We start from the raw sequence: 27,258 nt of genomic DNA on the forward strand, positions 1-27,258 counted from the left end.
CTTTTAGTTTTTTTTAATACCAATTATATTAAGAAGTTTGGTTTTAGTATAGTGATTATAATTTCTTTAGAGTTTGGGTGGATTTTTTTATATTCTTTATATACGGAGTTGTCTTCTGCTGATATGGGGGTAGATTTAGTTTCATCTTTCCCTTTTCCCAGCCTATCCTTGGCTGAGGTGGTCTTTTTTTTCCTCTTGGGTGGGGGGGTGGGAGGTCTTTTTCTAAATCTTATGTTTCTTATATCAGTTTTTTTCAGTATTTTCATTTGGGCTGATTTTGAACTACAAAAATGTCCACGATGTCGTCACTTCCGGGTCCGCTCCTTATTTTTGTTCCTCTTCCGGGTGCATGAGTTCATAATTTGGTTAACCCTTTATTTACCAAAGGGTTGATTTCAGAAATATGGCTCAGACCATTAATTTTGTCTCTTGGAATACTAATGGCTTAAACCATCTGAAGGAAAGAGGACAATTATCGCTTTTTTAGGTTTTGGGAGGTCCAACAGTATCATTCGAATTCGAATGCCAAAGTAAAGGGAGTTTCAATTTTTATTGACTCTCTCTATTGCATTTGTCCAACATATCATCTTTTCGGATCCGAATGGTAGATTTTTGTTAATTACTGGCTTACTTTTTAACAAAAAGGTTGCTATGGTTAATGTTTATGCTCCAAATGTGGATTGTTCTGATTTTTTTGAAGTCCTTATTTACTTCTCTACCTAATCTAAATGAATATAAGTTAATAATGGGTGGTGACTTTAATTGTTGTTTAAATCCTTTGATGGACAAATCTATATCTACTCAGACTTTATCCAATAAGTCGGCCACTTGTATTAACTCTTTTTTGACTGATAATGGAATTTTTGATATTTGGAGATTTCGGCATTCTAAGGACAAAGAGTTTTCTTTTTTCTCACATGTTTATCATTCCTACTTGAGAATTGATTATTTTTTTATTGACTCTTGTTTTATTCCATCGGTAATTGGTTGTAATTACCGTATGATATTATAACCATCTCTGACCATGCTCCATTAAAACTTTCTATTAAATTTACGGATACAGCTTCTAATGCTGGACAATGGCGATTTGATTCTACCTTACTGCAAGATCCGGATTTTATTAAATTTATGAAAGAACAGATCGATTTCTTCTTTTTAACTAATTCCATGGATGATATTTCTTGCGGAACACTTTGGGACACTTTTAAAGCATATATACGTGGACAGATTATCTCTTACTCTGTTGGTCTGAGAAAACGTATTAAGAAGGAATCTCTTTTATTGGTTGATAAAATTAAAGAGATTGACAAGAAATATTCGATCACTCCTAGTAAGGAGCTTTACAAACAAAGGGTTGAACTTCAAACGGAACATAGTTTATTACTTACATCTTTGATTGAAAATCAATTAATGAAAACCAGATCTGATTTTTATATACATAGTGATAAATCGGGTAAACTGTTAGCTAGTCAATTGAAGAATGCTTTGGTTAAACGTCAAATTACTAAGATCCGTCAGCAGAATGGGGATTTGACAGTTAACCATGATGAGATAAATAAATCATTTCAAGATTTTTATACCTCCCTGTATCATTCTGAATTCCCTCATGATCGTAATACCATGTGTGATTTTCTTGGGAAATTGAATTTTCCAAAATTATCATCAGATGATCTTTCAATATTAGAAACTCCTATTACGAATGCAGAAATTAAAGAGGTTATTTCCTCCATGAATTCTGGGAAAGCACCAGGTCCTGATGTGTATACAGTAGAATTTTTAAAATGTTTTTCCGCTACTCTTTCTCCTTGGTTATGCAGGGTTTTTGAAGAAGCAATTAGATTGGGCAATTTGCCACAATCTTTTTATAGAGCTTCCATTTCTTTAATATTGAAGAAAGATAAAGACCCTACTGACTACACATCCTATAGACCAATATCTTTATTGAAATTAGATTCCAAGATCTTTTCCAAGTTACTGGCATCCAGGTTGGAGAAGGTATTACCCCAAATTATTTCGGAAGATCAAACCGGTTTTATTAAAAATCGCTATTCTTTTTTCAATGTTAGGAGATTATTGAATATTGTTTATAATCCTTGACATAGCACTTCAGAATGTGTTATTTCATTAGATGCGGAGAAAGCATTTGATAGAGTTGAATGGCCATACTTATTTAATGTGCTGGAGAAGTTTAATTTTAGTCCGACATTCATTTCCTGGATTAAACTGATATATCATACTCCAGTAGCCACGGTGCTTACTAACAATCAAAGATCTCCCTTTTTTCGTTTTTTTTCGGGGCACTAGACAAGGCTGTCCTCTTAGTCCATTATTATTTGATATTGCTTTAGAACCCTTGGCAATTGCTATCAGAGAATCACAGAATATTTTTGGCATTAATCATGGGACAGATATACATAAGTTATCATTATATGCAGATGATTTATTATTATTTATTTCTGATCCTGAGAAATCCATTCCTGCAGTTTTATCATTGTTGGCTCAATTTAGTGACTTTTCCGGGTATAAATTAAATCTTAATAAGAGTGAATTGTTTTTTTTTTAAATAGACAGGTTCCAATTTATGGAAATTTACCTTTTAAATTAGTTAATGACTCTTTTACTTACTTAGGGATTAAGATCACAAAAAACTATAAAGACTTATTTAAGGTTAATTTTTTACCCTTAATCAATCAGATTAAATGTTTGTTTACTAAGTGGTAACCACTATCTTTATCTCTGATAGGCCGGATTAATGCTATTAAGATGGTTATTTCACCCAAATTTTTATATATATTTCAAGCGGTACCAATTTTTATTCCGAAATCTTTTTTTGCTAATGTTGATTCAAAAATTTCCTCATATATATGGCATTATAAAAATCCTAGGTTAGGTAAAATATATTTACAGAAGGCAAGGAAGGAAGGTGGATTGGCATTGCCTAATTTTAGATTTTATTATTGGGTAGTTAATATCCGATATTTGATATGTTGGTTAAAGGATTGGGATATATCTTTTAGCCCTCATTGGGTGAACCTGGAAATTAAATCTGTACAAGGATTTGCATTGGGTTCTATTTTAGGGACTTCTCTTTCCTTTGCTCTTTCTAAACTGCCGAAACGAATTGACAACCCGATAGTTAAACATACTTTACGTATATGGTTTCAATTTCGGAAAATTTTTTGGGTTGACTCGGTTTGTTTTAAATATTCCTATTGTATCCAATTGCTGTTTTTATCCTTCTATTATAGACCAAGCTTATTTAGCTTGGAAGACTAAAGGATTACTACGATGTTCCGATTTATTTTTGGATAATTGTTTTATGTCTTTTGAGCAATTATCTAATAAATATAATTTGCCTAGATTTCATTTTTTTAGATATTTACAGATTAGGAATTTCTTAAATACTGTACTTCCTACTTTTCCAAATTTTGTGTCTTCAGGTATTTTGGAGAATTTGTTTGAACTAAACCCTTTTCAGAAAGGGCTAATATCAAAACTTTAAAATATAATTATGAAGATACGTTCAGAGCCCTTTTATAAGACTAAAAATGATTGGGAAAGAGAACTTAACCTTACTATCCCTATTGAGAATTGGGATAAAATTCTTCAATTAGTTAATACATCATCTATATGTGCTAAACATTCATTAATACAGTTTAAAGTTGTGCACAGGGCTCATATGTCCAAGGATAAATTGGCTCATTTTTATTCCTATATAAATCCTATTTGTGACAGATGTCATTCTGAGATAGCATCTTTAACTCATATGTTCTGGTCGTGTCTGCTTTTGAAAAAATATTGGAAAGATATTTTTGATATTATTTCTGCGGTATTGAACATTGATTTACAACCTCATCCTATTACTGCAATTTTTGGTTTACCAATGATTGACTCACTCCATTTATCCTCTTCCGCTTGTCGAATGATTGTATCTCTTACACTAATGGCTAGAAGATCTATTTTGTTGAATTGGTAAGAAATTAACCCTCCTACTGTATTTCATTGGTTTTCTCAAACTATGTTATGTCTAAATTTAGAAAAATTTTGTTGATATTACTAACAATAATAAAAAGAATGAAAAAGAAAAGAAAAGAGAACATGACATGCAGAATACTTGAAAGTGAAGTGATACATTGTGGGAAACAGTTCAGTGGTGAGTTAAGTGAAGTTAAATAGAGTTATCTCCACTGGTTCTGGTTTAAAGTGACACCAGTGAATCTCTTTTTCTGGTAAACAAATAGCCTGTAACTTTCCTTTCAACTTGGACGCAATTGGATGTGGCAGAACCAAGGTGAGGAAGACCCAAAGTACGGTCGTTTTAAACTCCGGGCTGAAATGGCAAAGTCAGGTACAGGCCAAATCGAGGTGGTGGGTACCAGGCCCCAGATCATATCAAAGCGACTGAACCCAATGTTTGGACGACGATTTAGATGCAGGGCCAGAACGAAAAGGTCAGGTTGTTCTGCCCGAGGCCAAGGACAAAAGATATTTAATGATAGGATCAGCTTGCATCTGAAAAAGCATAAACAAGTTCAGAGTAGCCAATATCGCTTTGCATGGGCAACGTCAACTCTAGCAAACTTGGCCGAACGTTCTAAGTGACAGACTCGACTAATGAGAGCTGGGTAGTGGGTATAGGAGAGAGGGACTTTGGTAAATCTTTCAACAAGAGTCCCCATGGTAGGCTGATCCACAGCATGGAAGCACATGACTCAAAAGAAATTTGGTAGAGTATATTCAAAATGTACTCGGTCAGAGAACACAGAAGGTAATGGTTGAGGGGTGTGATTCTGACTGGAGACCTGTGAACAAGGGCCCCACAAGGAATTCTACTCTTTGTGAAATGATTTGGATGAAAATGAAGGAGGGCTGATTTGTTGGTCTGCAGAGACACAGAAATTGGTGCAGTTATGGATCGTGAGGAAAGTTGCCAAAGGATTCAGCAGAAAATAGACCGGCTGGAAATGTGGGCAGAGAAATGGGAGATAAGTCGGTGTACTCTGGGAAGTCAAATGTCAGAGGATTTCTTTGGAATTCCTCTCCCCAACAGAGTGGCTGGAATTACAGTTACGGCAGTGACATGCTCCACCTCAGGATGTGGGAGTCACTCAGTGTCCCCGATAACTTCACATGAGGGAAGTGCACCGAGGTGCAGCTCCTGACTGACCGTGTGAAGGAAATGAAGATGGAGATGGACAGACCTAGAGTTTCCAGGATGCTGAGACCAGAGATTCAGTGATTCGGTCACACCTGAGGTCAGGCTGCAGATTGTTGGGTGACCACCATGACGGAAAGGGGAAGAGACACACGGTGCAATGTCTCCCTGTGGCCGTGACCCTCAGCAACAAGTACACTCCTTTGGATACCCCTGGGAGGATGACAAACCAGAGACAGCAGCCCATCAGGTTGGTGGTACTGAGACCCCAGACCGATGCTCCGCGAGAGGAAAGGTCAAGCAGAGCAGTGATGACAGCACACTCACAGTACAGGGGATGTGCAGGAGATTCTGTGGCAGCAACAGAGATGACACGATGGTGTGTTGTCTTCTGGCTACTGGGGTCAGGTTCGTCTCAGATGTGCAGGATTTCCTAAAGATAAACTTGCCAGTCAAGTCAGTGGTCAGTGGTTAGAACAAAGGTAAGGAGCAAATTCCTTGGAAAAAGGTAGTGAATCTGTGTAGCCTATGTCAGGATGTTGTTCAGTGACAAGAGATCTGCATTTAACACCGTCAATCCCACAGTCCTGATCAGTAAGCTATGGAACCTGGTCCCTCTGCAAATGGATCCTTGACTTCCTAACCGGGAGACCACAATCTGTGTGGATTAGTGATAATCCACACAGATTGTGTAGATTCATGGAGATGGGCTAACCCCTTTGACATCAATGGATCTGCGGTTGAGAGGGTAAACAGCTTTAAATTCCTTGACATCAACATACCCGAGGATCTCACGTGGTCTGTACGTACCTGCTGAGTGGTGGAAAAGGCACAACAGCATTTTGTTCACTGCAGACGACTGAGGAAGTTTACTATGGGCCCCCAAATCCTAAGAACTTTCTACAGGGGCACAGCTGGGAGCATCCCGACTGGCTGAATCACTGCCTTGTATGGGAACTGTACTTCCCTCAATCGCAGGACTCTGCAGAGTGTGTTGTGGACAGCCCAGCGCATCTGTAGTTGTGAACTTCCCATCATTCAGGACATTTACAAAGACAGGTGTGAGAAAAGGGCCCGAGGGATCATTGTGGACCCGAGTCACCCCAAGCACAATCTATTCCAGCAGCAACCATCTTTCTATATTAGTATGTCCTGCATTGAACTGCTGCTGCTAAATTAACAAATTTCCTGACACCTGCCGGTGGTAATAAACCTGATTCTGGTTCTGACTCTGAATTCATCCCCACAGACGGATGTGGCCAATTCACTGGGTATATTGAATGTGGAGGTTCTCGAATGTGGTGGGGGGGGGGGGTGGGATAAGAGTGTTTGAGAGGGTTAAGAGATCTGGCGTGATCTCTTATTCCTGGCAGAATGGTGCAGCAGACTGGATGGGCCAAATGGCCTAATTCTGCTCCTGTGTCTTATGGTCCGATGGTCTCGGAGCAACTGCAGGACATTTCAAAGCGAAGGTTGAGCAGCCGGACATCGTGGTGGACGGTGCATGTTGGTAATAGCAACGTAGGGATACGGAGGGTTGTGTCCTGTGCAGTGAATGTAGAGAAATTAGACAGAAACTAAAAAGTAGTAAGCTCTGTATTACTCCCAGTGATACTTGTTAGTGGGGGGAGATATAGAGAGATACCACTGATGAATGTGCGGCTCAGGAGCTGGTGTAGGGGACAGAGTGCAAGTTTTATGGATCAATGGGACATCTTCTAGGGATGGGAAGGCAGAAACTGTTCACTCCCCAGGGTCTTTTAGGGAAGCAACAGTTTTCTCCGTCCTAAAACTGCACGGGATAGTTTTGATGTGACAGGGTGGAGGTTGAAAGGGAATCTGATGGGTGAGTTGATGGAGGTGGATAAAATTATGTGAGGCATACAAAGGTTAGAGAGACAGAGACTGTTTCCCGTGGTGTGGCTGTATAAAGCTATAGTTGTAAGGTGACAGGGGGGTGGTTTAAAGGGGATCTGAAGGGTAAATATTTGACACAGAGAATAGCTGGTATCCCAAATGAGCTGCCAGAGGAGGTGGTGGAGGCAAAAACACACAAATTTTCTGTTGATGAACACTTCCCAGGAACCTGTCATTACTGTGTTCATCCTGCCCTGGTTTAACTCCCCAGTGCTGGGTCCATTGTTATTTTCCATCTGTATAAACGATCTGGATGAGAATGTGGTAAACTGCATCAGCAAGTTTGCAGATGACACCAAGATTAGGGGTATGATGGACAGCAAAGGCGGCTAGCAAATCTTTATGTGGGATGTGAACCAGCTTGCAAAATGAAGTTGGTTACAATCTGGAACACACTTCCTGAGGGAGTGATGCAGGCTGGTATTTAAGGACCATCTGGCTGAACATTTGAATCACCAGGTCAGGGTAGGAGACAGACCAAGTGCTGAGTTAGTGGAGACAGATTTTCGATGGTCAGTATAGACACGCAGAAACCACTGACTGTGAAAGTTCAGTGGGAACCTGGAACACAGAATTTCAGGATGGACTTACCTAAAACGCTCAGAACCCAGGAAAATGGATTTTTGTTGGATAAAAGTATTAATGGATTAGGGTTAATAGTGAATCAAACACCTCAAAAGGCTACCAAAATGCACCCATTCCACAGGCACCAGTAACAGTTCTTTTAAATGGGAATTCAGTGAAGAACACTGGTTAATAGCAGGAGAGATGGCGGACGGCTTGGTCACAATGGAAGGGTGCAAATATCTTCTCAGAGGATAAGAGGTTCAGTGGAACAAGCTCACAGCTGAGAATGAAGGTAACAAACCCCACTGCAGTGGAGGACTGCTGTTGCCAGGGTTGTACAGGATAGAAACAGACCCTCCGGCTCATCACATTTATGCTCCCCATCACACACAGCTATACTAATCCCACTTTCCTGCATTAGTTTCATATCCCTCTGGGCCTTGCTCACCGAAGTACCCGTGCATGTGTCTCTAATATTGTTACACAGTTCCCTGTATGTGGCATCACAGGTAGACAGGGTTGTGTGTTCTACTTGCCTTATCAGCCAAAGAACTGCCTCTCATTAGAATTGTACAAAACTGTTTAAAGACAGATTTAAAGGGGATCTGAAGGGTACATACTTCACACAGAGAATAGCTGCTATCCTGAATCAGCTGCCAGAGGAGGTGTGGGGGCAGAAACCCACAAAGTCTCTGTTCATTAAAACTTCTCAGGAACCTGTCATTCACTGTGTACATCCTGCCCTGGGTGAACCGCCCAGAATAGAGTCAGTGATTTATACAGAACTGAAACCGTCCCTTCGGTAAAACTCATCCACGCCGACCAAGTTGTCGACCTGAACTCGTCCCATCCGCCTGCATTAGGCCCGTGACCCTCTCAACCTTTCCTATCCATGTAACTGTGCAAATATGGTTGAAATATTGTACCTGAGGCAGAGAGCCGGTGCGGTGAGGCGCTGACAGACACTCACTGTTCCGTGGGCAGGAAGAGGAGAGGCCGATTCCCACAGAGGAACCGAAACCCAAAGTAGAGACCGACTCCACTTTACTACAACCCCGTGCCCACCATCCCGGACTAACTGCCCGCCCCGGACCGTTCCCCTGGAAACGACGTCGGTGAAGGCGGGACCTCGGTGACGTCAGTTCGTCACAGATCGGCACCCTCGCGATATCACGTGACGGTGTCCACCAGCCCGGGAGGCGGGGCAGTGAGAGCTGTCAATCAGTGGAGCCGCTGAGAAATTGCGAGCATTGTAACAGAGTGGGTACAGAGGGGCATTTCCGGGAACAGTGACCCCCCCCCACCCCACACCCACGGGAATTGAGTGTGTTATAGACAGTAATATTCACATTTTAATTTGACTCTTCGGTCTTATAAATAGTTAATGTTTGTAATTTGTATAATCTTGTGTATATAATCCTTTATAATTTGGGGTGAAATAACGTTGTATCTGGATCACTGAACCTCTTCATGAAAACAGAATGTTATGGAAAAATATTGTCAAAGTCAACATTTTAATCCAAATTAAGTTAATAGAAACGTAGAAAACCTCCAGCACAATACAGACCCTTCGGCCCACAAAGTTGTGCAGAACATGTCCCTACCTTAGAAGTTACTAGGCTTACCCATAGCCCTCTGTTTTTCTAAGCTCCATGTACCTATCTGAAAGTCTCTGAAAAGACCCTATCTTATCCGCCTCCACCACCGTTGCCAGCAGCCCATTCCACGCACTCACCACTCTCTGAATAAAAAACTTGCCACTGACATCTCCTCTGTACCTACTCCCCAGCACCTTAAACCTGTGTCCGCTTGTGGCAGCCATTTCAGTCCTGGGAAAAAGCCTCTGACTATCGACACGATCAATGCCTCTCATCATCTTATACACCTCTATCAGGTCACCTCTCATTCTCTGTCGCTCCAAGTGGAAAAGGCCTAGTTCACTCAACCTATTCTCATAAGGCATGTTCCCCAATCCAAGCAACATCCTTGTAAATCTCATCTGAACCATTTCTATGGTTTCCACATCCTTCCTGTAGTGAGGCAACCAGAACTGAGCACAATACTCCAAGTGGGGTCTGTCCAGGGTCTTATATAGCTGCAACAATACTTCTCGGCTCCGAAGCTCAATCCTACGATTAATGAATACCAAGGCACCGTATGCCTTCTGAACCACAACGTCAGACTGTGTAGCATCTTTGAGTGTCCTATGGATTCAGACCTCTGATCCTCCACACTGCCAAGAGTCTTATCATTAATGCTACATTCTACCATCGTATTTGAACTACCAAAATGAACCACATAACAGCCCAGATGAACACTTCTCAGCCCAGATTTGCATCCTATCAATGTCGCACTGTTACCTCTGACAGCGCTCCACACTATCCGCAACACCCCCAAACTTTATGTCATCAGCAGATTCGCTAACCCATCCCTCCACTTCCTCATCCAGGTCATTTATAAAAATCACAAAGAGTGGGGGTCCCAGTACATATCTCTGGGGTGCACCACTGTTCACCAGCCTCCATGTAGAATATATCAACTCTATAACCACTCTTTGCCTTCTATGGGCAAACCAGTTCTGGATCCACAAAGCAACGTCCCCTTGGATCCCGTGCCTCCTTACTTTCTCAATGTGCCTTGCATTGTGTTCCTTATCGAATGCCTTGCTGAAATCCATATACACTACATCTACGGCTCTGCCTTCATCACTGTGTGCAGTCACATCCTCAAAAAATTCAACCAGGCTTGTCAGGCATGACCTGCCTTTCACAAAGCCATGCTGAATATTCCTAATCATATGATGCCTTCATAAATCCTGCCTCTCAGTATCTTCTCCATCAACTTACCGACCTCTGATGTAAGACTCACTTCTTGAGACTTGGTCAGAGCACAGCAACAGATCGATTTTGTTTTGCATCGGCCTTGTCTGAGAACCTGGACCTTGGAGTCAACTGACTTTGAAGACTCGCGCTATTCGTTCAATAATTAGATGTTCTTTTGAGCCCGTTACCTGTTTGAGAGTTTTGGTTACTAGTCCTGTTTTTGCCTAGCATTTATTGATTTACTTTCATTTGAACACTGTTCACATGAAAGATTTGTGAACTATCGACCCGCTTCAGTGTCTCTCACATTGCACTTTGGCCATATCCAAACCAGGGCAACAAAACAAACCCCATTTCAACAATGTATCGGATCACTAAAATATCACACCTTAGAATTAATGTCTTTGCTGATGTATGGAACCCACTGATGAACCCAATACTCTGAGAAACAGAGAAAATGCTGAATAGATCAGGCGGCATCTGTGTAAAGTTAATGTTGCGTATGCTTTTTGAGATAGTGATTTAGATGCATATCATATTTTTTTACTGAGTTAAGTATTGTATGTAATTAGTTTTGCTACAACAAGTGTATGGGACATTGGAAAAAAAGTTGAATTTCCCCATGGGGATGAATAAAGTATCTATCTATCTATCTATCTATCTATGGAGTTGTTAATTCAGCTACTCTTGTCTGCTGAGTGATGTGTGTCTTCATCACTGTCAGTTGCGGTTTTCACGTTTGTTTTCTTCCACACAACCCAAAACACCTTGACCTGTCACACAACCCCAAACCCCACTCACTACCACCACAGTCTGTAAAAGGACATACTCACCAGGACTCCCTCGCTTTGCTTCCCAATATAAGTCCAGGACTAAATCAGACTGATTCTACTGAAATAGGAAATTTCATTTTCACTGGTAGGTTTGCAAATGCTACATTACGTTAATCAAGGTTGCTTTGTAGTTTAACAGAATTGCTTCAATAGCAATTCCTACCCACAATCGTACGGCTGTGAATCGTATCTGATCTCAGGACCTCATATTATATTCAATAATGCTGAACAAACAGCATCGTTTTGGGCCATTCGGAGGGCGGTTTTTCAACTGATAACTTTATCTCTCCAGGCATTCAGTGTAGCCTCCTGAACATTCCCAGGGTTCCTTAGTCTCATTTTGAAATTGAAAGAAATTCATAGAATCAGGTAGAGGCAAAAGTCACCAAGAGAAACTCGCTTATGAACTACTGCGCCCTGATATTGAAGATCTCGGACAACAGGCCCTCAGGTGAAGTATTGAATGGTGGGAATTGAAAGTGACCGCACTGGTTTCCTTTGGTAGACCAAAGTCCAGCTGAATGGTCTATCTGCGACTCTCTTTCTTTCTCTCTCTCTCTCTCTCATCTATTTTGTATCTTATGCTTGTCTGTTTCTCTTTCACTTCCAGCATCTATTCCTCTCCCAATTTCAAGAACAATTTTTATTTTACAACAAAGAAATAATACTGAGTTAAAGAGTCATTGCTAGTGAGTGCAGAGGTTGCTCGGGGTTGAAGTGAGTGAAGTTATCCACACTGTTTCATCCAGCTACAGCCTGTATTTTGCACATTCAGGAGATGGTCAGTGTCTAGAGAAGCGAGACGAAGCAGCATCTATTTCATGGACCCTATACAGATTACAGAGGAGGAGATGTTTGCTCTCCTCAGATAAATGAGGATAAATAAATCCCCAGGGTGTTCCCTCGGACTCTGCAGGAGGGAAGTGCAGAGAGTGCCAGAACTCTACCAGAGATATTTAAATCGTGCTTAGCAACAGATGTGCTACCAGAGGACTGGAGGGTAGCAATGTTGTTCCGCTCTTTAAGGATGGCTCAAAACTTAAACCTGGAAATGATAGGCCCTTAAGCCAGACATCATTATTTGCAAAGTAAATGGAATATATTTAGAGGGGCTGGATTTACAAGTATTTGGATAAACATGAACTGATTATGGATATTCATCATGGCTTTGAGCGTGGTAGTTAATGCCAACTAATCTTACAGAGTTTTCAAGGAAGTTATCAGAAAAGTTCACAAAGGGAAGGAAGTGGATGTTGTCTACATGGACTTCAGCAAGGTATTTGACAAGGTCCTGCATAATGGGTTGGATAAGTCGTTTCAGGGATTGGTGCTGGGTCTATTGTTGTCTGTCATCTATATCAATGATCTGTGTGATAATGTGGTGAACTGGATCACAAATATACAGCTCATATCAAGATTAGGGCTGCTGTGGACAGCGAGGAACGCTATCATAGTTTGCAGTGGGATCTGGAGCAGCTGGTTAAATGGGCTGAAAATGGCAGATGGAACTTAACGCTGACAAGCGTGAGTTCTTGTACTTCTGTGGTGTACAGTGAACCGTGGGGAAGTAAGGAGTATGCTAGAACAAAGGGAACTGGGATTACATGTCCATAATAGTTGAAAGGGGTGTCAAGGTAGATAGTGTCATAAAGAAAGCTTTTGGCATATCAAAGTATCGAGTGCAGGAGATGGGATTATTTTGAAGTTGAATAAGTCAGTGGTGAGGCATAATTTGAAGTATTGTGTGCAGTTTTGTTTGCCAACTCACAGGAATGCAAATAAGTTTGAAAGAGTGAAAGGAAGTATTACAAGGACGTTGCTGGGTCTGGAGGACCTGAGTAATAAGGAAAGATTGAATAAATTAGAACTTTATTTCTCGGAAGGTAGAGGATTGAGAGGATATTGAAAGGGGTACACAAAATTGTGAGGAGTATTGTTCGGTAACATGCAAGCAAGCTTTTCCCCCTCAGGTTGGGTGGGATGACAACCGGAAGTCATAGGTTGAGGGTAAAAGGTGAAAGGTTTAAGGGATCATGAGTGGAAAGTTCGTCACTCAGAAGGTTGTGGAAAACACAAGTGGTACGTGCAAGCTCGATTTCAATGTACCAGAGAAGTCTGGATAGGTTCATGGCTGATCGGGCTATGGAGGTCAATAGCCTTGGTGCACGCAGATGGGATTAGGCAATTTAAATAGTTATGGGGTGAAGGGCCTGTTTCTGTGTTGTACATTTCTGTGACATTATGGCCTCACCAGTACCCTGTAAAGTTGCAGCATAACCTCCCTGCTCTAAAATTCAATTTCTCTAGCCAACATTCTATTTGCAGGTTGATAACCAATTGAACGAAACGTTTGCAATCGCAGTCCCAAGTCACCCTGCACAGCAACTTACTGCATTTTTTCAGCATTTAAATTATCATCTGAACTGTATTTTTTCTTAGAAATGGATGACGTTGCACTTGTCAGCATTTTACTCCATCTGCCAGACAATTCCCCATTGCTATCGATGTTGTCAGCTCATCCCACCACCCCTTAGAATGGTCTCTGACTTCTCTGACCCTGCTACCTTGTTTGGCAACATATCGGCAACGCACTCTAGTCCGGTTTGCTGCGTAAGTCTTGGGAAGACAATATACGGCCCGGCCAAACATCTGAGATAGAGGTGCAAGCCCAGCTCAAACCCCTGTTTATGTGGATGCTGAGTGATTTGTTACCGTGTTCAAAATGTACCACGGAATAACAGGTAGTACACCATATACAATTAAACTATTTAGCTTTATAATTCTTAATTTGACTAAAGGGTTAGTAGGAAAAACAAAGAAAATGGCCAATTTTAATAAAACAGTTTGAAGTGCACAAGTTAGAGCTGATAGTTTCCCATTCGCCGATCCTCCTCCTACGTCCGCGGACGATGTTGAATCATGGTCCCACTCCGGGTCCTTCCCTCCGGCGTCTCCTTCCTTCATCTCCCGCCGAACAGAAGACCCGGCTCTACACCGGTGTCAGGCACACAACACGAAAACACACAGCCTTCATTCGGCGGTTTACATTCCAAATCACTCGTTATTGACCGGCGGAGGCAGGTACACTCACAACATTAGAGAATTGTCTGGGCGAGTACTTGAATTATCAAGACTCTGAAGGAAATAGCTGCTGAGCGAGGTCGTTTTTGGTATGATCGGTACTTGATCGTCAGCACGGACATTGTGGGCCGAAAGGCCTGTTTCAGGGTTGCATGATTCTGTGACTGTATGTTGCATTTATTAATCACAATAAAGGGGTTAGTTTACTCTCGTAGTGGGGGGGGGGGGTGATGAGAGAGTGGATGGTGAGTAGACTGACAGCACTCAGTGCGAACACATCATCCGACATGTTTTGTTGTTGGTTGTGGGAAGCTGGGTTAGAGTGAGAGCAGGAAGCTGCCGAGATCGGTTGACCGGGGAAAATGTGAGGGAGAGCAATTCCATCGTTGATGGACTGGCCTGGCCAGCCCATAATAATTTTCGAGTGACCCATGGATTGAAATGACTTGTGGAATTGGTAGGCGAGTTGTGAGGGTTGGAGCAGTGGGACGCTGGAAGTGCATGAGTGTGGCTGGAGGTGATTCTGAATGTTGTCGGTCGGATTCTTCAGTGTGGTGCAGTTCGTGTTATGGCCAGTTGGGGTCGCGATCGTCCGACAGAGCGGAGATACAGAAGCTGTGTTTGAGTGAAGTTGATTGAAGTGGGAGTGATGGCTTCAGAATTGGATGAGCTACATGTCGTTTCCCGCCTGTGGCATTACGAAAGCAGAAATATAAATGTATAACTGTGATGAAAATGTTGATTGGAAGACGGAGTTGGGGTGGAATGAGAGCAATCTGTATCTCAGAACCGTTACTTGTTCATTATTCGTTTTTACACTCAGTGACAGAGTCCATCATTCCGAGCATATTAATCCGGGGCATTTGTTGTCAACTATGAGTTCCCGCATGGTCCCACCACAGTAGTAAAGTAACTGACCAATATCAGTCCAGACAAAGGATGCCGGTCGGAAACGTCGTCTGTTTACCATTTTCAATCGATTATGCTTGTTCTGCCGAGTTCCTTCAGCATTTTCTGTGTTGCTTGGATTTCCAGCATCCGCAGATTTCTCTTGTTTCTGACCAATATTATGTGTCACCCCGGAACACTTCCTTTGCATCCTCATCTTGTTTTGGTATGCAAAATGGCTCCAGCCCCCGCTGTGCAAAGGGAAACTCTGCTCTTCAAAGATCATTCTTCCCTGGGTTGACTGCACACGATCTGTAAACTTTCCTTGCCAAGACGCGACATTAACTTGACTCGCTGTGACTTCCACACTCCCCACTTCCCTTTCGTCCTGTAAAGGACAGCATGGATTGTGGCTGCAGTTGAACTGCACAGAGAATTCGGGTCTCCTCAGTGACCCTGTCATCGACTGTCTGAAGAGGAGGATTGCTGAACGATAGGAGGCAGCTATCCTTTGGGTCCTCTCTCCATAGAGAGCTCTCAGTAAGAAACTTCAACAAGTTTCAACAGCAGCAAGAATATAAACCGCCTTGCCCACTGTACACTGGAGTTGCACGAGCATCCCAGCAAGGAATGAAGCTAATCAAGGGGGGTTCATTATAACAGAATCACTCAGTACAATTGAGGGGTTCAGAGTCCACTGTTAACCCACCTTCCGTATGTATGGCCCCCAACACACTCAACAACTTGAGCGTTTAGTACCAACATGCGTTCATAAGTAAGGGTCATGTTCTTTGAGTGGAACAGGACCTGTGCCGCTTCATCTATGACATGAGGCGAAGAAGTCATCAAGGCCAAGAATTGAGAGGCAGACTTACATCATGGGGCATTTTACAGCGGGCAGAATTACAATTGTACAAATTCTACAGTACAGTTTGGGAAAAGATTATTTAAAGTAAACTTCATAGTCTGTGGTGGTTGTGGCGGCTGAGGCTGAAACTGACTGTTAGCAAAGTTGCTTTGGCGCTGAGGGCATCTTTGAACTCAGTGGCGAGGCTGTCCACAAACAATGTGCACCTCTCACTGACGCCTCCACCTTTTACCAGTAACTGTCCTCCACCATCTCCCCATGTTTCTTGAAGTGAATCAAAGAACTGCAAATCCATCCATTTAGAATAGCTGTTTTATTTCTAAATAACACTATACAATGTTCAGCACAAAATAAATACCAGTCACAAGTGGTTGACAAGTCAAATACATTTAAAGCAGGTAACGTTCAAACAAAATTTAGAATGAAATTGAAAACAGATTTAATCTAGTAATGATGAGCAACAATGTGGTCACTGTCATCTTTATTAAATATAAAACAGAATACAAGTTAAAATAACTTTCAAATCATGCAGGGCAGCTGTCACAATATTTTTATACAATGGTCAATATTAATGAGACAATGGTAGAGCAGTCCAGGGAGTCTCCAGTCCTCACACAAATATTATCCACTCCCTTAACAGCTTGAAGCACTTGATTTCATCTGAAATTATTCAGAATTTTACTTACCTCTTTTCATCTCACACAAGTAACAATCTACATTTCCTTTAACCCGGGCTCATTTAATCATCATTTGCAATAACATTCATTACAATCGAGTAAATCTGTGTATTTCTGAAATACCTTGTTTATCTACTTTACAAATTTATTAAGGTGCCCATCTGCTTTTTGTGCAATACGGTGTATCGTATGTCACTACGGATTGTGAAGGAAACACTTCAATATAACATGACATTTCAGTTCAAAGTGCATAAAAGTCTCCATATTGCTCATTCTCCCATCGAGCTTTTGAGAGATTTACACCAGCCTCATCAAGAACTCAGGAGACACTACTTGGGTGGGCTTTGCTGTAACCGTACCTGTGGGGGGCAGGGGTAAAACAGGTTCCTACTACTTCCTACTCAGACATTGGTACGAGTTCTGTCTTGTGTAAACATAGAATAGTACAGCACATTACAGGCCCTTCGGTCCACAATATTTTGCCGTCCCTCAAACCATGCCTCCCATATAACCCCCCATCTTAAATTCCTCCATATACCTGCCTAGTAGTCTCTTAAACATTGAGGTAGACTCGATTACATTTTCCTGTTCTTTCTGACTCTATTTCTCTAACTTTTTTTTCATCTTCTCTGCTCTTACTGCGAGAAGCAACCAATTATTTTTGCATTTCTGTCCAGGTGAACACCACAGGGCATCTGAAAGTTTCCACTCTCCTTTATCTGTACTTCTGCAAGCACTCAATTCTTCCACTCCACCCCCTTCTCAACATACTTAATTCTTTCTGCTCCATAACGTAGGAATAGACACGCCACCGGAGTCATCTTAGATGTCCAGTAAGGGACTCTCACGTGACCATTCAGACACACAATCAAGGCACTCACTCATACTTCAGAATTCCCTTTCTTTCGTGCATCATGGGATCAAATCCACCCCAAGGCATATGCATCATGACCAATGGGATTCAATCTAGCATCAGACATCCTCTTTTCCCGTCGATTCATGAGATCCAGCCCTGCCTGAGGCAGCCACAGTTTCCCTCTATTCACTCAGCTGATTCAAACCCACCTAATGCTCCTTCTTTACTGTTGCAGCTTTCCTACAGTGGACAAAGGTGATGGACTACTCCACACACGAGGAATTCTGTTTGAGGACCGATTGGCTTCTGGGGCTGAATTCCTTTCTCTTGTACAACAAAGCCAAGGGTTCAGTTTCTCAGAGGAAACTCCATGTTTCCACCATCACCCATTAGCTGGAATCTGAAAACTCACACTCGTTCTTCAATCAAACCTTTGTTACCTGTGCACAAGGAGAACAACATGGCCTCTGAACCAAACTGTTCTCAAATTTGATCAAAGAAATATCACTTTTTACAGAGTTGTTTATTCAGAGACTTGTAATGACCAAATGGTAATCTCCTCGCCCACCCCCACTCTCCACTTCCCACAGCGATTGCTCCCTATGTGACTCCCTTGTCCACTCATCGCTCCGGACTGATCCCCCTCCTGGTACTTACACTTGCAAAGTGTCATACCCACCCCTACCCCTCCTCCCACACTACCATTCAGGGCCCTAACCAGTCCTTCCAGGTGAGGCAAAAATTCACCTGCGAGTCTGTTGGGGTTGTCTACTGTCTCCAGTGCTCCCGGTGTGGCCTCCTGTATATCAGTGCATCCTGATTTAGATTGGAGGACACTTCGTCAAGCATCTTCGCTCCGTCTGCCAGGAAAAGTGGCATCTCCCCATGGCTATTATTTCAATTCCGCTTCCTATTCCCTTTCCAATATGTCAGTCCATCACCACCTCTACTGCCGCAATGAGTCCACACTCAGGTTGGAGGAGCAACGCCTTATATTCCAAAATGGTAGCCTCCAACCTGATGGCATGAACATCAATTTCTTGCACTTCCACTAATTGCCCCCTGCTCTCCTTCACCATTCCACATTCCTGTTTCCTCCTCCTACTTAATCTCCTTACCTGTCCATCCTCTCCTTCTTCCCTTTCTTCCACGGTCTTCTCTTCTCTGCTATCAGATTCCCCTTCCTCTAGCCCTTCATCTCTATCACCAATCTATTTCCCAGCTCTTTCCTTAGCCCCTCCCCTCTCCCAGTTTCACACATCGCCTACCATCTTTTACTTCTTCCTTCCTCCCCCACCTTCTTAATCGGACTTCTCTTCTTTTTTCAAATGATGATTAAGGGCCTCGCCTCAAACGCACATTGAATCTTTACTCTTTATCATAGATGCTGCCCGGCCTGCTGAGTTCCTCCAGCATTTTGTGTGTGTTGCTTTGGATTTCCAGCATCTGCACATTTTCTCATGTTTGAAATGGAACTTGTTTATGTTCAAATTCCTTATTTGTCTGTTTCATCCACATTGAAACTACGATAATACAGAATAAATAGTCAAAACAATCTGCACATTAAATGCCAATAATAATCCAGAATTAGTAAAGCAACTGTTACACGGCAATCTGTCACTTGAATCATTATCTTGTCTTGGAATGTAAAATGGGTCCATCCCCTGCTGTGCAAAGGGAAGCTCTGCTCTTCAACACCCTTTCTGCCGAGGTTGACTGCACCTACCTGTAAACTATCCTTGCCTGAGCAGTAACTTTACCCTAGCCTTGTTACAACTTCAACTGGCTCAGCCACTGAAAAGTCAGTCACCTGGCTCACTTCTCAGAACAGGACAGACCTCCCAACTAGTTGGACCACACACACACACTGCTTAAAGAATCCCTTTTAGACATGGCTAACAAATTCTGCTGCATCGAATATTGTGCTCCGTGGAATTCCCAGTCAGTGCTCAAAGTTCAAAAGTTTAAAGCACATTTATTATTACAATTATGCTGACATTATACAGCCTTGAGATTCCTCTCCTAACAGGCAGCCATGAAACAAAGGAACATCAAAGGAACAAAACAAAAATGAAAAGAGGACAGTCAAACACTCAATGTGCAGAGAGAAAAAATAACATGCAAACAGACAGAGAGCCCAAAGTTCAGCGCAGGGCAGAGTAAACATCGTGGAGCAGTGATCTGAACCAACTTGTTCAGTCGGATATGGGTGCCTCCTGGAAGAGAGTTTTCCTCGGCCTGGACCAGATGGACTGAAAGTTCCATTTTTATGCAGTGTGTCGCTGCAAATCTGAACATTGTTCACTCGGTTTGATGACATTTCACTTTTTTCAATGACTTGTAATTTCCTCATAGATCAGACTCCAGCATCTTGCCCTCAACACTTGTGAAAGTAACAGGACGACAATTACCTTCTGTTGTATTCTAACTTTCTTGAACAATGGAAGCAGTTGAGGTTTTTCACTCCATTGGGACCTTCCTGGAACACAGTGTGTTCTGGCAAACAGCAACTTCTACCCGTACTTTCTATCCAGCCACTTCCCTGTTAAACTCTCGAGTGCAGGTCATTGTGACCCGGTGATGTTAACTTTTAGTCTCATTAGATTTTTTTCTCATGATGGTGAGTGTTGTAAGTCATTGCACAGTGTTGAAATGTCAAGCAATATATCATTGAGATGTGTCCCATGTCCCCAATGTGAACAATATTCACATATCGAGTTTAATTTATTGCAATTTTATTTGTTAGAGTAGCTTTGAGGCTCTTGCCACTGGTTCCTGAATTAATCTCAGTCTGTTAGTCTATCTCTAGGCCTTGTCACTATCTGTGCTCTAGGCTTTGATTTAATGTTTCCCTTGACCCCATTGGTCCATCATTCTCCTGGGTCCCTCTGTCTAATTGGGATCAATGTCTGCTGAGTGTTATGAACCAGTAGTTTAAACATCCACCACTGCTGGTCTGTTGAGCTGTCATGATCTTATTTACCCTGTCGACCCCATGCAACCCCACCTTCACATCTATATAATTTGTTACGTATTCGGGCAACAATAATATAGATGAGTTAGGCAAGGGGTTTTATAACGAATAACATGTTTATTAAACACTGATAACAAACCCCCTTCAAAAGTAAACAAACCCAAACAATGATCCGAGCTCAGCTGCTGACAGCTGGTCAGACAGTTCTTAATAGCTTTGCAGTCTCAAACAGTCTTTAAAGTAGTATTGAAAAAAACAGTTCTCCAAAGCGAATTGCCGAATGAAAACAGTTCAAAGAACGATATGCCGACAGTTCAAAAGCTCACGGTACTTTTAAAAGGAGAGACTTTTTAAAGCGATGTAAATTCTCTTCCACGTCGATGTCCTTCGATTCCCAGCGTCGAACTCCCACGTCGAATTTTATTAAATATAACAACTTAAAGTGACTGACCTTCCTTCCAAAATATTCTCAATCTCCCGCTTTTTCAGCGGGGACTATCGTGAGAATAGTAACCGAAGTCCTTCCGAATGAGGATCACACAAAGTCGAAGTCAATCCATCGAAAATCGATTTTTCTCGATCTCCATTTTCCAAACTTCTCTTCACTCTCCATCAGCAAAGAAACCGTTGGCTCTGACCTTTTAAACTTTAGGCATTATATAAAACTTCATTTTTAACTAAACTGCGTCATCACATTAAATCACACAGTGATATGAAGTCATCTTGGCAAATCCAGCCACGAACTGCCCCACCTGACAGGGTGGGTCTCCCTTTTATACCCTGTAGAAAAAACCTGTCACATGACCTCTACTGGCGGGAAAATGACATCACTCCACCATTACCTCATGTCCAGTATAACTTCAACCCCAGTCACGTGACAAGGGTACCACCGTCACGTGTCACGGGTACGTAACAAATTGTCCTTAATTATGTTGAGGACATTGGTTGTGGACATGGGTGTTCACCCTCAAATTGTATCTGGAATCCTCCCATGTTTTGTTGACTTCTTCTTCAGGTGTCCCTGACCACAGGATCTCTTATTAATCCCACACCATCACGTCTGAAATGTCCAGTTCCTGGATAAGTTCTGTAACATTATGCTGTAGGAAGCAGTCTCTGATCACTCCACAAATTCCTTTTCCTGTGCCAGATTGATTAGTCTTATCAATGAACAAAGGCACCCTCCTCATTTCACTTTTGCAGACTTGTGTGGAACATTGCATATGCTGGAATACTGAGTTCCCAGTCCCAATCTGCCTGCAACCATATCTCTGGAATACCTATAACATCAAACACATTTGTCACAATACAATGCAATTTTCACACTGTATTTTCACATTTATAAGAAATAGTATATAACTTCAATTCTTACACTTTGCTTATTTTAATGTAATATTCTTCTTCAGTTGTAATTTTTATTTCACTTCCACGGTGAAGGAATTTGCATTCAAAGTCAACAGCATCTCCTCCACAATTACCATCAACACTGGTACACCACAAGGCTGTGTGCTTGGCCCCTATTCTACTCACTCTATACCTGTGATTGTGTGGCTCAGTACAACTCCAATGCCACATTTAAGTTTGCAGATGACACCACTGTTGCTGGATGAATCAAAGGTGGTGACAAATTTGCCATCAGGAGGGAGATGGAAAATCTAGTTGAATGGAGTCTCAACAATAATCACTCACTCAACATCAACAAAACCAAAGAGTTAATTATTGACTACAGGTTAATCATTGACTACAGGAGAAGGGAAGTGCAGGTCTATGTGCCTCTTATCATCGGGGAATTCGAGGTGGAGAGAGTCGATAACTTTAAATTCCTTGTCATTATCATTTCAGAGGATCTGTCCTGGGACTAGCAGTAAATGCCATCATAAAGAAGGCATGGCAGTGACTACTTAGAAGTTTGCTTATAATCAGCATGATATTGAAAACTTTGACACACTTCTATAGATGCACAGTGGAGAGTATCCTGACTGGTTGTTGCATCACAGCCTGATATGGAAACACAATGATCAGGAATGGAAAAGTCTACAAGAAGTAGTGGATACATCCCAGTCCATCACAGGCAAAGCCCTCCGCATCACTCAGTACATTTACAGGAAGCGCTTCTACAAGCAAACTGCATCCATCATCAACAACATCCTTCATCCACCTCATGCCCTCTTTGCACAGCTGCCATCGGGAAGGACGACCAGGAGCCCCAGTTCCCACAGCACCAGGTTCGGAATGAGTTATTACCCTACACAGGTCATGCTCTTGAAACAGAGTAAATAACTTCTCTGAACTGAGTCCATAACTTGCAGACTCACTTTCAAGTATTCTACAACTGAATTTCACAGTAATATTTATTTTATTTTATTTTTCCACTATTTGTCTTCTTTTGCACATTAGTTGTCTGTCAGTCTTTGCTGTTTATATTTTTTTGTCAATTCTATGGTATTTATTTTCCTGTAAATACCTGAAAGAAAATGAATCTGAAGTCGTAACCTTTTACATCAGAGGTCCCAACACACTAGGCCACTGCTACACCACAATAAGGAATGCCTATTGTTGTTAAGTCAGATCATTTGACTGTACTCCTGCTACCTGCATACAGACAGAGCCTAAGGAACAAGGCTCCAGAGATCCAGATAACCAAGGGTTGGTCTTGAGAGGCAGAGGAACGGTTACAGGATTGCCTTGAGTCAGCAGTCTGAGCCATGTTCAAGAACTCATCTAACTATCTGACCGATTAGGCCAGGGTCATTACAGAGTTCATTAAAACATCTGTGGAGGTGTGTGTCCCCACAAAATCACTCAGGGTTTTCCCAAATCAAAAGCTCTGGATAAGCACTGAGATCCAGAACCTGCTGAGCACCAGATCAGTGGCATTCAAGTCTGGAGATCAGGAGTGTTACAAGAGGTGCAGGTGTGATCTCCAGAAAGCCTCTTGGGCAATGTGGAGACTCCGGACTAAACTGGAATAAAATAGGGATTCTGGACAGTTGTGGCAGGGTTTGAATGCCAGAACCTCCTGCAAAGGTAAATCCTGTGACAAAGGGGACAGCAGAGCTTTGCTTCCAGATGAGCTCAATGCCATCTTTGACCACCAGAAGAGGGAGGAATCATCGTACACCCCAATGTCTCCCGATGATCATTTGGTCTCAGTATCTGAAGATGATGTGCAGGCTGCCTTCAAGAGAGTGAATCCAAGGAGAGCATCCAGTGTGGATGGAGTACCGGGCCGAGTACTGAAGACCTGTGCTGACCAGCTGGCTGGTGTATTCACAGATACCTTCAACCTCCCTATCTGGCAGTGTGTGGTACCCTCCTGCTGGAAGAAAGCTTCAATCATATCGGTGCCCAACAGCAGCATGGTAACTTGTTTAAATTGCCCAGCGGCTGTTACATCCACAGTGATGATGAGTTTTGAGAGACAGGTGTTGAAGCATATCAGCTCTTGTCTGAATGGTGACTTGGATCCTCTCCAATTCACCTACCGAAGCAACAGCAGATGTGTCTCGTTGGCTCTTCACACAACACTGGAACATCTGGACACCAAAGATGCAAACATCAGGATGCCCTTTATTGATTACAGCTCAGCATTTAACACTGTCATCCCCTCAAATCTAATCAGTAAACTCCAAGACTGGGCCTCAAGTAGGGACATGTTCAGCACAACTTTGTGGGCCGAAAGGCCTGTTTGGTGCTGTAGGTTTTCTATGCTTCTATTAACTTACTTTGGATTAAAATGTTGACTTTGACAATTTTTTTCCGTGACGTTCTGTTTTCATGAAGGGTTCAGTGATCTTGTTACAACGTTTTTCTACCCCAAGTTGTAAAAGATTATCCACACAAAAATAAACAAAATAAAAACGTTAAATATTTCTAAAACCGAAGAGTCAAATTAAAATGCGAATATTACTGTCTATAACACACTCAATTCCCGTGGGTGGAGGGGGGATCACTGTTCCCGGAAATGCCCCCTGTACCCACTGTGTTACAATGCTCGCAATTTCTCAGCGTCTCGACTGATTGACAGCTCTCTCTGCCCCGCCTCCCGGGCTGTTGACACGCGTCACGTGATACCGTGTAGCGTATGCCGATTTGTGACGAGCTGACGTCATAGATGTTTCACCGTCACCGACGTCGTTTCCAGGGGAACGGTCCGGTGCGGGCGGTTAGTCCGGGATGGTGGGCACGGGGTTGTAGTAAAGTGGAGTCGGTCTCTACTTTGGGTTTCGGCTCCACTGTGGGAATCGGCCTCTCCTCTTCCTGCCCACGGAACAGTGAGTGTCTGTCAGCGCCTCACCGCACCGGCTCTCTGCCTCAGGTACAATATTTCAACCATATTTGCACAGTTACATGGATAGGAAAGGTTGAGAGGGACACGGGCCTAATGCAGGCGGATGGGACGAGTTCAGGTCGACAACTTGGTCGGCGTGGATGAGTTTTACCGAAGGGACGGTTTCAGTTCTGTATAAATCACTGACTCTATTCTGGGCGGTTCAACCAGGGCAGGATGTACACAGTGAATGACAGGTTCCTGGGAAGTTTTAATGAACAGAGACTTTGTGGGTTTCTGCTCCCAGTCCTCTGGCAGCTCATTCGGGATACCAGTTATTCTCTGTGTGAAATATTTACACTTCAGATCCCCTACTCATTGTTACCTTAAAACGATTCCCTTTAGTTTTAAAAAGCCAGTCAGGATGCTCTCAATCATGCCCCGATAGAAAGTTCTTATGATTTGGGGGCTCACACCAAATTTCCTCAACTGTCTGAGGTGAAAGATGCACAGTTATGCCTTTTCCACCACACAGCCGATATGCTGAGTCCACGTGAGATCCTCGGTGATGTTTATGCCGAGGGATTTAAAGCTGTTCACCCTCTCAACCCCAGATCCATTGATGTCGGTATGGGTTAGCCTGTCTTCATTCATCTTGTAGTTCACAACAAGCTCCTTTGTTTTTGCGATATAGTCGGAGAGGTTGTTTTCTTGACAGCACTGTGTCAGGGTGATGACTTCTTCTCTGTAGGTTGCCTCATCATTATTTGAAATAGGCCAATCAGTGCAGTGTCTTCAGCGAATTTAATTAGCAGATTGGAGCTGCGGGTGGCGACACAGACATGGGAATACAGACAGTAAAGAAGGGAGCTTAGTATACAGACCTGAGGGGCACCTGTGTTGTGGGTCAGAGGGACAGCGGTGAGGGAGTCCACTCTTACCACCTGCCAGCAGTCTGACAGGAAGTCCAGGATCCTGCTACAGAAATAGGATGAGGCTGAGGTCTCTAAGCTTCTTGTGGAGCCTGGAGGGAATTATGGTGTTGAACGCTCAACTGTAGTCCAAGAACAGCATTCTGACATAAGCATCCCTCTTCTCCAAGGACGATGTACACAAAACACCCTTCCCACTCCATCCTAGGCCTTTCGATATTTGATCGGTTTCGATGAGAGTCCCTCATTCTTCTAAAGTCCAGCGAGTACGGTCCCAGAGCCATCAAACAATCCTCGTGTATTAACCCTTTTATTGCCGGGATCATTTTTGTGAACCTCCTCTGGACTCTCTCCAATGCTAGCACATACTTTTTTAGAGAAGGGGCCCAAAACTGTTCACAATACAGGTGTCCGCCACTTTTCGAATGTTCACTTTTCGCCACTTCACTTTTACAAAAGACCTACATTAGTAACCTGTTTTCCCATTACAAGAGGAATTTCGCTTTTACGAAAATTTTTCCCATATAAATTAATGGTTCTTCACTTTACGCCATTTTGGCTTAAGAAAGGTTTCATAGGAACGCTCTACCCTTTGTATGGGGGGACACCTGTACTCCAAGTGTGATTTGCCGATGCCTTATCAATCCTCAGCATTCTAGCCTTGCTTCTGTGTCGTGGACCACTGGAAATTAATGCTAACATTGCATTTGGCTTCCTTACCACCGACTCTAATGGTAAGTTTATCTTTTGGAAATCGTACGTATCTCAGACATACCTGACCCTGGTACCCAGGAGGTAAAACATCATCCTGACATCTCTGTTGCTGCCACAGAATCTCCTGCATGCCTCCTGTACTGTAAGGCTGCTGCCATTACTGCTCTGCTTCTCCTTTCCTCCCGCAGAGCATCAGACCGGGGTGTCAGTACCAACGACCTGACAGGCTGAACTGCTCTGGTTTCTCTTCCTCCCAAGGGTGTCCAAAGGAGTGTACAGCCACAGGGAGACGTTGAACTGTCTGTCCCTTCCCCTTTCCTGTCATGGTGGTCACTAAACTATCTGCCGCCTGACCTTAGGTGTGACCAACTGACTGAATCTCTGGTCTCAGCATCCTGGAAACTCTAAATCTGTCCATCTCCAGCTCAGTTTCCTTCACACAGTCAGTCAGGAGCTGCAGATGGTGCATATCCCTGATGTGAAGTTGTCTGGGACACTGACTGACCCCCTGATCTCCAACATCTTGAGGTGGAGCTTGTCATTGCCATAAATACCATTTCAACTACTCCAGCAGGGAGAGGAATTCCAAAGAAAACCTCAGAAATTTGACTTCCGAAAGTTATTTGGCTCATCTGCCATTTCTCTGTCCACATCTACAGCTGGTCTATATTCTGCTGAATCCTTTGTGAAACTTGCTCTGCATC

General features: G+C 42.7%; 2 protein-coding genes across 3 annotated transcripts in view; both read left to right on the forward strand.

The window, feature by feature from the left end:
- The window catches only part of LOC140717771 (uncharacterized), a 90,817-nt gene that overhangs the window by 35,475 nt on the left and 28,084 nt on the right, over positions 1–27,258 (forward strand). The window lies entirely within an intron of this gene.
- The window catches only part of LOC140717763 (histone H2B-like), a 28,437-nt gene continuing 25,988 nt past the window's right edge, over positions 24,810–27,258 (forward strand). Inside the window, exons 1-2 of one of the 2 annotated variants that reach the window (XM_073031480.1) lie at positions 24,810–24,956; positions 26,492–26,574. The gene's annotated coding sequence lies outside the window, so the exon portion shown is untranslated. The remainder of the gene's footprint in view (positions 24,957–26,491; positions 26,575–27,258) is intronic. The other variant, XM_073031479.1, reaches the window with a different exon arrangement.

This window comes from Hemitrygon akajei, chromosome 28 (genome assembly GCF_048418815.1).
Source record: "Hemitrygon akajei chromosome 28, sHemAka1.3, whole genome shotgun sequence".
In the NCBI taxonomy this organism is placed as follows: Eukaryota; Metazoa; Chordata; class Chondrichthyes; order Myliobatiformes; family Dasyatidae; genus Hemitrygon; species Hemitrygon akajei.